General features: G+C 43.1%; 1 protein-coding gene across 1 annotated transcript in view; it reads right to left on the minus strand.

Annotated features, from left to right (window-relative positions):
• LOC100944436 (arylamine N-acetyltransferase 1-like) overlaps nucleotides 1-1,280 on the minus strand; it is a 10,099-nt gene extending 8,819 nt beyond the window's left edge. Inside the window, exon 1 of the mRNA XM_012810021.2 lies at nucleotides 1,233-1,280. The gene's annotated coding sequence lies outside the window, so the exon portion shown is untranslated. The remainder of the gene's footprint in view (nucleotides 1-1,232) is intronic.
• Between the last annotated feature and the right edge of the window lie 11,173 nt (nucleotides 1,281-12,453).

Genomic DNA, 12,453 nt, shown 5'->3' on the forward strand with positions numbered 1-12,453 from the left:
TTTTTTTTTTTTTTTTTTTGGCCGGGGCTGGGTTTGAACTTACCACCTCCATCATACAGGGCCGGAGCCCTACTCCTTTGAGCAACAGGCACCACCCAAAAAAAATTTTTTTAAAGACAGTGACTCCAGTGAAGCCCATTAGACCTACTGGTCTCCACCAGAAGTACAGAAGGCTAAACAGAACACTCTCCCAGTAAATGCCTGTGGTGGCCAGACAGGGAGTGTGGGAACTTGCCACAGTCCAGGAAAGCAAAAGGACAGGCAAACTGCTGTGGAGCTGAACAGGGTGAAGGCCAGACCTGTCTCGGGCAGGACACAGCTAGACAGTCCACAGTTACAAAGTTCCTTTTCAAGGACAGGGTTGTATTTCAGGAACAAAAAGGAGGGGCCGAGAGGAAGGAAAGAACAGTTTATCAGAACAGTCATACACTCTTCTGGGCATTGTGCCAGAGCACCAGAGCAGAGGCCAGAGGCCAAAGTCCATCCCACCCAACCCTGGGGCTGTTGGCCTGGCCAGCTTCTCTCTCCACCAAGGAATTCTGCACCCCTGTGTACAGGAGCTGATGCTCTCATATGATAATTAAGGAATTCATTTTTGTCATTTACGACTCTGGAGACATCCCCACTAAGACTCCACCAAGCTCTACCCTCCTTCTTCCCCAGGAATTCCCCTAGACATTGCAGACAGCCCAGCACAACCTCACAGGACAGCGACTGCACGGGACATTCGCCATCCTTGGGAGTTTTCTGATCAGCTAATGCGACAGCAGAAGGAGCTGTTAGGAGTGTGCTGCCTTCAGGGCCAGCTGGGTTCTTTGGGACAGCTAGTCCCCAGAGGGAACAGAAGACAGTGGGCACATGTAGAAGAGGAAAATCCAGTTTTTAAATACACTAACTATCGTTTAACACGTGTATTAAGCCCTCACAACCTCCCTTGAAGCAGGATTATTAAATCCATTTTACTGATGGAGAAACCAAGTTGTAGAGAAGCCACATGACATGGCCAAGTTCTCACAGATACAAATAGGTCGGGCTGTCATTCGAAACCAGGGGGCATGAATCAAGCACCTGGTAAAGTCACGGTAATGCTATAGAGAGTTGTAGCATCAGACTCAAAGTCTGTGCCAGCCAAACTTTCTGAACACGCTGGAACTGGAAATTCAGAATCTAGATCCTGTACCCACATTGAAAGTATTAAACCCCAGTTTTAAAGCGCACTTCAAGTTACTTACTGAGCTCGGCTGATCAGATCCCTGTGCCCAGGAACCAGGAACCAGGAACCAGGAACCAGGCTGAATGCGATCCTCTGGCTTTCAAAGTCCACAGAGCAGCCACTTTCATTGGCTTTCAACGCGTCCCCGCCCCCACCGTCTGTGGAGCCTTCCCAGGGACTCTGGGAAATGTAGTTGCAAGACCCCAGGTGGCCTCTGTGGTCCTCCCATTCAGATCTTTTCGTTGGGAAAGCCTGGAGAAGTCCATTCTCTTAGATCCCCACGCCCAGGGCTGGGAGGGGTGTGCCCTTGGATGTCACACAGTTCCTGCTCTAGGGGAGCCTGATGGCAGACTTCCTAAAGTGATGAGCAAGGGGAGCGCTCAGGAGGGGTCCAGCAAAAGCAGATCCAACCACATCTGGAGGAAGAAGGGGAAGAGGGAAGGTTTCCACACCCGCAGTTTATGGCACACTTTTTCCTCAATTCCTTTCTTAGACATAGAGAATATTTTATGAAAGATTATGTAAAATTCTGTAATCTGTTGTAAATAAAGGTACCTTTTGCAACACTTTTCCATTTTCCTATGTATGTTGACTCTGGGGTGACTTTTGAGACACCATGTACCCCTATGTTGTTTATATCAAGAGTATGTTGATGTTTGTCACATGACTTTTTTACATCTGTTGTGATGATTTGGGGGGTTTTGTCCTTCAGTATGTTTATGTAATGTATCACATCGACTGATTTACATGTGTTAAACCAAGACAATCTAGACATAAATGCCACTTGATTATAATGTATAATCTTGTTGATGTGTTGTTGAATTCTGTCCTTAGAATCTTTGTTTTCTGACTTTGAACATTTCTCCAATCTGGGTAAATACTCGAAATTGACTCAGGGTCTTTCATGGCAGGGGACCAACAGGGTCTCCCTTTGGTCCACCTAACCTTTGATAGTAAGACCTGTTAGGTGGATATAAGGAGGAATAGGCTTTGTCTATAATAGGAGGGACAAATTGACAGGAGGAGGCATCCAAGAAGAGACAAATGACACACCAAGGGGGTTTCCTAGGAATGACCAGCTGTTTGGTCTAGCACAGGTCTCCAAAAACTGACCAGCCAGACAGAGGTGAAGAAATCATAAAGTGGGGCCAAGACCAAGGCCATAAAAAGAGGGGTCTTTGGAACATGCATTTAATCAAGGTGATTGTATCCTCAAGTGATCTACCATCATTAACATAGTAAACATCACATTCACTTGCACCATGAGTTAAGAAATCCCACAGCAGCCCCCAGAAATAGCCTAACAAAGGAGAGGGTTTGCCATTTCAAGAACTCTCCACCCCTTTCCAAAAAACAATTCATGAAAATTCCACTGCTGGGCATATTATTAGGGATTAGCAGATAGGACAGACTCTCACCCTGGGGTGACACTTCCTTATTGGAGCAGTCCACTCTCTACCAACTTTGGGGGTTTACTATGAGATTGTGGACTCATCCTAGGAAAAGTGCTACATACCTCACTGCTAAATATCATATGGTCACCATCAAAGTACTCCCCTTGGGAAGCTATGCACAGAAGCCAGCACCTAATCCACCCTTCAAAGCACTCTTCCTTCCTCCCTTCTTCCCACTCTTTCTTTTCTTTTCTTTCTTTCTTTCTCCCACTCTGTCACCTTGGGTAGAGTACTGTGGTGTCATAGCTCACAATAACCTTAAACTCTTGGGCTTAAACGAACTCTTTGCCTCAGCCTCCCAAGTAGCTGGGACTATAGGTGCCTGCCACAACACCCAGCTAATTTTTCTATTTTTAGTAGAGACAGGGTTTCACTGTTGTTAGGCTGGTCTTAAATTCCTAACCTCAAGTGATTCACCCAACTTGGCCTACCAGAGTGTTAAGATTACAGACAGTGAGCCACTGTGCCTCACCTTCAAAGCACTTTCTCTGTTCAAGTTCAAGAACTTCATTCTCAGACCTCATATATTGATAGCTTTGATGCCTATTCCAGGAAAAGAGTACCTTCACCAAAGAAATAAGAGTGAATTTGAAAGCTGTTCTTTCTGCTCAACACTGAATTTGTTGTTTCAGAGACTTAGTGGTTTTACACAAATTTTAGGATTGTTTTTCTATTTCTTTAAAAAATGTCAATGGAATTTTGGTAGAAATTGCATTGAATCTGTAGATTGCTTTGGATATTATGAAATATTTAATAATATCATTTCTTCTGATTCATAAGCATGGGATATCTTTTCATTTCACTTATCTTTTTTTTGAGACAGAGCCTCAAGCTGTCCCCCTGGGTAGAGTGCCGTGGCATTACAGCTCACAGCAACCTCCAACTCCTGGGCTCAAGCGAGTCTCCTGCCTCCGCCTCCCAAGTAGCTGGGACCACAGGCGCCCGCCACAACGCCCAGCTATTTTTTGGTTGCAGCCGTCATTGTTGTTTGGCAGGTCCGGGCTGGGGATTCGAACCCGCCACCTTGGGTGTACATGGCTGGCGCCTTAGCCACTTGAGCCACAGGCACCGAGCCCACTTATCTTTTTTTTGAGACAGAGTCTCATTTTATTGCCCTCAGTAGAGTGCTGTAACATCACAGCTCACAGCAACTCCAACTCTTGGACTTAGATGATTCTCTTGCCTTAGCCTCCCAAGTAGCTGGGACTACAATGCCCAGCTATTTTTTTGTTGCAGTTTGGCAGGGGCTGCGTTGGAACTCACCACCCTCGGTGTATGGGGCCAGCGCCCTACTCACTGAGCCACAGGTGCTGCCCTCATTTCACTTATCTTCAATTTCTTTCATCAATATTTTACAGTTTTCAATATACAAATCTTTCTTTCCTTTGGTTAAATTTGTTTCTAAGTTATTTTACTTCTGTGGCAATTGGAAGTGGATTTACTTATTTATTTATTTTGTTGTTGTTGTTAGTGTATAAAAGCACTAGTGAATTTTACATGTTGGTTTACTTTTCTGCAACTTTACTGAATTTATTTCTTAGTTTTAACAGTTTCTTGGTGGACTCTACAGGGTTTGGTCTATATAACACATTGTCATCTGCAAAAAAGACAATTAACTTCTCCCTTTCTGCCATTTATTGGGGTTGGGATCATAATCCCAATAGATATAATCCTGAATGACATAATCCCAAATACTGAAATCCTGATAGGTCAAAATCCCTAAAGTCTAAAATCCTGAAAATCATAATCACAGAATAGTTGCATTCTTTTAAGTGAAACTATTACTTTGTTATTGTGTTTATATAAAAGAAAACAATTGAATTCTCAAACCATAATGACAGATTTGGAACTACATACAACCAAGGCTTCTTAGTAGTGCCCTATTTCCTTGATCCTTCAGATTCCTTGCAGCCCTGTGTTGGTATCTGTGCATTTGGATAAGCAGCCACCTTTTATGGTCTTTGAAGACCTGGGTTAGCAGGGAAAGATCTTTTAACATTGGCCTGGCTGGAGATTTTGTAAATCTCTTAAAAATGTGTTATGGATATTCCACTACTTCCATTGCTCCTACCTGTGGGAGAATCTCAGGACTGTGCTTTCCCCAGCCCTGTAGAGTTGTGCTCAGTGCTGCTTGCCTCTTTTCCCTAGAACAGTGCATGGATATGCTGGGACATTAGGTAGACCTCAAATTTCCCTCCTTCTGTCCTGGCGACTACTCAGGATTGTATGCATTCCCCTCAGTTATATTAAGCCATGTGAGGTACTGAAAATCAAGCTCTCATTCTCCCTAGGGCAGTACACCGAGATGCCAGGACGTACAAGCTCCTCTTCTCTTGATCCCTTGTAAAGGAGTTATCTCAAGATTATGTGCCTTCTCCAAATCCTGCAGACTGAAATGCATGCTGGTTGCAGAGATCTATGCCATCTGCAGAGATCCATGTCATCTACTGAGACCTGCACTGTCTATTGAGATCCGTGGCACTGCTGGGGACAAAGGGGCATATGCCAGACCCTGGGGTCTGCAGTGGCAGCTGAAATCTGCACTGACAGCTGTGATCAGCACCAGCAACTGCAGTCAGGGCTGGTGGCTGCAACCCAGGCTGGATACAGGTTTCTGTATGGCTGCCTAGGCTGGACGGGATGCTGGGGGTCCCATCAGTAGCAGGGAGACTCACCAAGTACTGGAAGCCATATGGCTGCTGGAGCCATGGAGGCTGCTGGGAACTGTGCAGCTATTGGGGTCCACACTGGCTATTCAAGGCTCTGCCAAATGCTGAGAGCCACACATCCCAACTCTCTGTTATTACCTGTCCGTAGGTTCAAACTGCTGGAACCTTCAGCTGCCTGAGGGAGGCAAGACCGGAGCAGTTCCCTTGGACAGCCTTACAAGGTGGAAATGTTGGACACACTCCTCCCTACTTTCTCCGTGGAAGGAATTGCAGGCTAAGAGGATCTTTCTCAGAAGTTAGCTGTGCCAGCTGGAGGGAGGGGGAAATGTGGGCAAAGTGAAACTGCTCTTCCCCATTTCAGTGTGGTCCTTCTCTGCTCTGTGCTCTTTCAGATGCTGCAACCTCTTTACTGGATTCTGGAGTTCCGAAAACAGCAGGAATGTATGCTGCAGGAAGGGAGACGGGGCTGGAAGCGGTGGCTCATGCCTTTAATCCTAGCACTCTGGGAGGCCGAGGCAGGAGAATACTTGAGCTCAGGAGTTTGAGACCAGCGTGAGCAAGAATGAGACCCTGTCCCCACTACAAATAAAAAATTAGCTGGGTGCTGTGGCGGATAATTGTAGTCCTAGCTAATGGGGAGGCTGAGGCAGGAACACCACTTGAACCCAGGAGTGTGAGATTGCTGTTAGGTTGACACCGTGGCACTCTAGCCTGGGAAACAAAGTGAGATGTATGTGCCTGTTCACAAACTGCTTACATAGATGAGAAGCCAGTCAAGAAAGATGGATGTTGGTCCAGGGATATAAGAAAACCATGTTCTTGGACAGTAGGGAAAGAAATGAAGGTCTACAGAAGAGCCTGGAATGGGCATGGGGACATGAGATCCCTTTCCAACTTAAAATTCTACCACTCAACCTCTGTGCACCACCCACCTCTGTGTTGCTTTCTTTTGCTTTTTAAAAATATCCTTTCTCGATTCCCTCTTCTACACATCTTGAAAGTTTTCTCATTTCAGAACCAGTTTTCATGTCATTTCTGTGACTCTCATGACAAAGTCATTCTCCTTTCTCTTAGAGTTCTTTTATATACAATACTATAGAAGCAAGCACAGTATGGTGTAATTATTTACAAAGTTTTTCATCATTAGATATGGCGAGTTTGATGTCCAGTTGTGTTGATTTCTACATGTGGGGCCTAGGCCAAGTTCTGCTGCCTCTTTGAATCTCAGCTTTCTCTGTAGGATGGTGGCGGTAAACTTATTGATCCCAGAGGGCCCTACCAGTCTTATAGTGATAGTTTTTACTTCCATGGCTCCTTGAGTTATAGCAAAACAAACTGTGCACCTTTAATGGCTAGTTTTATGTGTCTTTTACCATAATCTGGTCTCTGTGGGAGACTGCCCTGAAGGGAAGACCAGGGACCAGGATTCTTATGGATTTAGCTGGAGAATCAGAAAACTGCTCAAATTACAAATGCCACATGTACTTTCTGGTTGCCAGCTACGCCAAGGTGTGCTTCATTATATGGCTGGCAAAATGTATGCGCTTCAACTGAGACACCGAAAAATGCCTTTCTAAAAATTTACCTATTCCTGAATTCAATTTACTCTGGAACTGTAATTTCCCATGGCCCTTATTTTCCTCCTTCAAACTATCTCCTTTACTTTTGGTTTAAAATATCACCTCACTTGGGTCAGTACTTAGTGAGATTCATAACAATTTGACTCAGTACTTTTGAAGTGTTAACTCTGTCTTTGGGCTATTTTTCTCTTCTCCTTTTCTTCTTCCTCCATGAAATGGCATTTGGGAGAAGTAGAAAGCTTACGTTTAATATCACAGGTGATCATAGAGGGCATCCGGTTTGTATGTGTCTGACCTTGTATGATCTTTGAGCAAGGATTCTTTACTTCAGCATCCACTGGTATGTAGACTTCCTTTGCTAACTTCTGAAATACGGTGGTCCTTCCCAGCATCTAGTGGTCCTAGACCTTGCCATTGCCTCCGGTTCTAAGAGTCCACATCTTGCAGCCTTGACCTTCTGACCCCAGACATCTCCCAGTCAACTGTGTTTCTCAGCACTTCTAGTTCCATCTTGCAAGTAGTTAACTCCCCACTTTTATTTGACTCTGCACTTGAGGGTGGAGCCTTAAGATGCACCCCTGAGGTCCACCCAAATGGGTACCTCCATCAGCCACCTCTGCCTTCTCTGAAACCATGTTGGGTCACAAGCTCATACTTCAGAGAAATGTGGCACCAACTTTGTGGCTCTAAAGTCCCCCCTCAACCCAACATATTTGGGTGCTTCTATTTTATCACTGCATTCTTCCCCTTCCTAGAAAATATTTTTTCTTTCCTTTTCTCAAGACTAAAAGCTTCAATCTCATGTTCTAGTTTTAATGGTTTTAAGGACTGCTGAGAGCTGAGGGGGAGGATGATCTCTGAGAGACTCAGAAGAGAAAGAATGAGGTATATTTCAAAATGTATTACTCTTACCATATTTAGAGAACATGTCTGTTTAAGTGAAATCATCTTTCCTTTTATGTCCTTAATTCTCACATTGTCTTCAGTTCTCTCCAAGCTGTACAAGGTTGCAAACTCAAACACAGGTGAGTTTGCCTCTCGGAAAAGGTCACCGAAATAAAGAGAGACAGGGATTAGGCTGTCACTCACTCTTGTCAGAATTCCCAGTATGCACATATGGAGCCTACATTCTAGGGTAGATAGTGGGAGTATTCAGCTTTGAGTTTCAATCAACCCAGAAAATTAGGCAGTTTGTTCACCATTCAGATTCAAGGAAATTGGGTTCAAGTGTCTTCCCTTGTTAAGCCCAAAATGGCAAGCTGCCTCTGGCTTCTCACCTTTCCTCTTAGCAATCTGTGGGCTTAAAGTTGGTTTCCTCAAAATGAAAAGAACAAAGAAATCTTGGATGAGGCTGTTGGAATATTGATCCTAAACTTTAGGGGATAAGGAAGGTTAGAGGCAAAATCCTACTAAAAATGCAACAATTCTCCCCCAGTAATTCAGACTCTCTGTTTTTACAGGAATTTTTTTTCTTTTTAAAACCTCATGTTTCTTTTTAAAACCTCATTATTTTCAACAGGAAAATAATACACAACTGTGTTGAGTGTCTGATGTCATAAAATTAAAGAGAACAAAAGAATGACCTATTTTACACATTTCTTCATCTCCAAACCCTTTGTTCAGTTATGGCTAAAACCCCAGACAATTGTTTGGAGCTTCTTGGCATCCAAACATGCGTCCCATCTGGGCTGAATTTCAAGATAAGGATGTTGGTCCAACATTCTACACTGGAAGCTGAAGGCTGGGAAGATAGATGTTCTAGTTTGAAGAATGAGAATATAGCCAATCTGATGCTACATTTAGGCCTTTGAATCTCAAGGAGGGACACAAAAAACAGGGGTGTCATCCTGTGGGCTGCAGTGAATCTAGGATTTTACTATGTGGCAGAAAGTCTGGCTGGGGGCAGGGGATGATGGGGAGCTCCCATTGGTATGGGAGCTCAGGCAGCAGTAGTGGAGCTCACTGTCCAATGACCTTAGCAAGCCCTTTCTCAGGAATGATCTTTGCAAAACCTTATCTCTTTGCATTCTTGCCCTGTTACCAGACTTTACCAATGTTAAAATTTTTGGATGTCCTTATGATATAGTACTTCTCAGTTTAAATGAGAAGAGTTTATATAGGTGGTGGCAGCTATGAAACCTGGCTGGTGCAGAGGAAACAAGCCCAAGGTGAAATCCATCTCTTAGCTCATTTTCCTCTCTAAAGGGCGTGGGGCCTGCACTTGGCAGCTTGGCATCCCAGACGTTCAGACAGACAGCTGACACAAGCTTAGATCTTTGAAACATGTCTTAAGAGGCACATTGACAAATGGGCGTTCAGCTATAGGAAGTTGTTGGAGATTCTGGAGGGACTGCAAACCAGACAGGCATTAGGAATATTGTAGGTGAGATTTCTGTCTGTGAGTCCGCAGCACACAATTTTTCCCTTAATCTCTACACCTCTCACGATTTCTGTTTTCTAAGGCCTTCAGTCTGCTGGCTGCTGGAGAGAAAGTGACATCATGAAACAATTTATACAAAGGGACTGATAGATATCAGCTTCCCTGTAACCCCTTTTGGGGAATATTTATATTTTGAATAGGCAGCAACATTATGAATACCCAATGATTTGATACAATGCTGGAAATTCTGTTCACATGGGGGTGAGCATGGAGCCTTTCTTCATGTTTTTTGGACCTATCCATCTGTATCCATTTCTAAGGTCTAGGCTCCCCTCAGGTCTGTTTCTGTGGATAGTCTAAACATCGTGATGAGCTTTTCTAGCAGGTATCTGGAAAACTGAAAGGTAATTACTTCTTGATGGCTAAACAAAGAATTAAGCTGCTGTTTCTCTCAGCATTCTTCTTTCCTTTCCTGCCAAAAATGCAAACAGCCCACAGTCAGGTACTGTTACCAGAAAAAGCATTTGTTATTATGAAGTGTTTTGTTTGTCCCCAGATGAGAAAAAGCACTGTCACTTTAAACTATTACCCTTTTTAGTAGAAGTGGTATTTAAGAACATTTCCATGGGATCCTTCCTCCTTATCTGGCTTGCCCCTGGACCCCTGGGTAAATGGCACTTAGAACTTGGCTACAGGCTCCAAGTCAAGACTGTCACCCAACTATTACCTCCAGGTATTATGTTTACTTGTTGGGCTTTGTTCTAGTAATCAGTAAGCCAGGAGTATAGTTACAAAATTGGAGCAGCTAATAAAGATTTGATCCTGTCCCTTGTCAATTTTGCTTCCAACCTCTCTCCCCCAGGACATTACCAGAAGAAAAGATAATTGCATCACTGAGATAAAATGCTTCTGATCTCTGTAGCACTAGCATATCGTCTTTGTCTATGGTGCTTTAAGATGTTTTTAGGAGAAATGTAAAATTAGGAAATGCTAGAGCTAAAAGAGACTTCAATTAAGGGTCCTACACTCTTTCCTTAATTTACTATTTCTAATAACTGAGGCCCCAAATGATACAGTGATGTGACATGCACTGAATAATTCCAACGATTCTCTTGATTCTTAGTCCTGTGTTTTACCCACTATATTAAGCAGCCAGGTCCATCGTGTTGTTTATATATGCTTACGTAGATGGTTCCAGAAACATCTGTGTGTGTGAGTAGATAAATACATATGCTGAAAGGAGAAAGAGAAGCAAGGACGATTCACATTCCCAAGAAAACATGAGAACCAGCAATTCAGTATTACAATAATTTTTAAAATGGTCATCGTCTGGAAACCATCAGGATGACTTCATAAGGCATCAAAGATCTGTTAGAAACCGTGATTACCAAGGTCATATGACACTTGAGTTGAAAAAGATTTATTGCTACCGAGAAGCAGCACAAAAGAAGCAACAAACCTGCAGGAATGGACCGTGCAGTAGATGGGAATTAATTCCCCTGATTTTCAAATCACTAGATAAGGCTGCGTTTCTTGCCATATCTACTGCCATCTAGTGTTGCGCTGAGCTAGTTGCAGGTACATGCCCAGGAAATCCCCATTGGAGAGCTGGGTATTAAACACGTATCCATGAAACGCCATTGGGATCATCAGTTTTCCATTATTCCGATTTCTATATGTGTGTACACACTGGATGAGAGCTGTTATTGTCCTGTTTGCCTTTCCCTGTTTTGTAAATAACTCCTGACCGAAGCATTTAGAGAAATGGGTGGTGCTGGGCCTTGGTTTTTGTTTTGTTTTCTGTCTCTGCTGAAGAATTTCCTTCTGAAACCATTTCACACTTAGTTTTCTAGTATCTCATGATTCCGGGTCATACATGTTATTATCCTTCTTTCTCCCCAAATCCAGTTCTGATTTACGTGGCCTTGAGTTCAAACTTAAGTCCTTTTTATTTCATTATCTCCTTGGTGAAGGAACAAGAAATCACTGAAATACAGAACTGGAAAGAATTTAGAATCATGGCACCCAGTTCCCCTAATACTTTTTCCCCTTGTGGAATCAGAGGATGGAAAGGTTGTGGCTTTTCCAGAAATCGTATCTAGTAAGACAGCAGAATAAGAAATTTAAAAGTGAAGAAAGAAATTTTTTTTTATCAGTTGGTCTGACTGATGAGAAAATCCAAGCCAAGAAAGTACGCGTCTCCTTCCTGTTCATTCAACAGGCCGGAGGCAAGCGCCAACCTCACACCCTTCCCCAGCGTGCCACACCGCAGCCTTCATCACCCAAGAACACGGAGAGAGGAAACAATAACACTTCCCACGTCTGAATATGAGACAAAAGAGAACATGAGAATGGGCAGCTTGTAGCACACGGATGAATCCCATGCCGTGTTTTATGTTCCCGGCTTTTCATATCTTCATGTGGGCTTACAGCTAACTAGAATATTCTGCTCTGTGAATACAAACACATCTCATTTTATTGTGCTTTTCCCTTTATTGCACTTCTCAAATACTGTATTTTCTTACAAATCAAAAGTTGTGGCAACCCCGTGGTAAGTGAGTCTGTTGCTGCCATTTTTCCAACAGCATGGGTTCACTTTGTGTCTCTGAGCCAGCCCTTTTTAGCAATAAAGTATTTTTAAATGAAGGTGGGCACATATTTTTAGACATAGTTCTATTGCACGCTTAGACTATATAGTACAATATAAATAGAACTTTTAAATGCTCTGGAAAACTAAAACAATGTGTTTAGTGTGATATTCACTTTATTGTAGAGGCCTAGAAATAAACCTGTACTATCCCTGAGGTATCACGTACAGAGAAATCGATTTCCCATCACTTGATAAGTTTCGTCACATACTGGATTCATTTAGCTTGTTCCTGGCTTCATTCCAAAGCCTTTAGTACCACCACTTGGCAAGCTTTAAAAAGTTACCAAGAAAGAACTTCCGTCAGTTATCCCATGTGAAATGTTTCCATTACTTTTTACCAGTTCTGTGTAGTAATTTTACTTCAGCGACAACAAAGAAAGAAGGAATAAGAAAAAGAAAAAGGAAAAGAAACAAAACAAACCAACCAAAAAAGGCTTCCACTGTTCTACCGTCTTCCTAAATTTTTTTGTTTGCTTCTCTTCTGCACCAGATTTTGAAGGCTGCTAG

This window comes from Otolemur garnettii, unplaced genomic scaffold (assembly GCF_000181295.1).
Source record: "Otolemur garnettii isolate 467f Iridium unplaced genomic scaffold, OtoGar3 scaffold00121, whole genome shotgun sequence".
NCBI classification, from domain to species: Eukaryota; Metazoa; Chordata; class Mammalia; order Primates; family Galagidae; genus Otolemur; species Otolemur garnettii.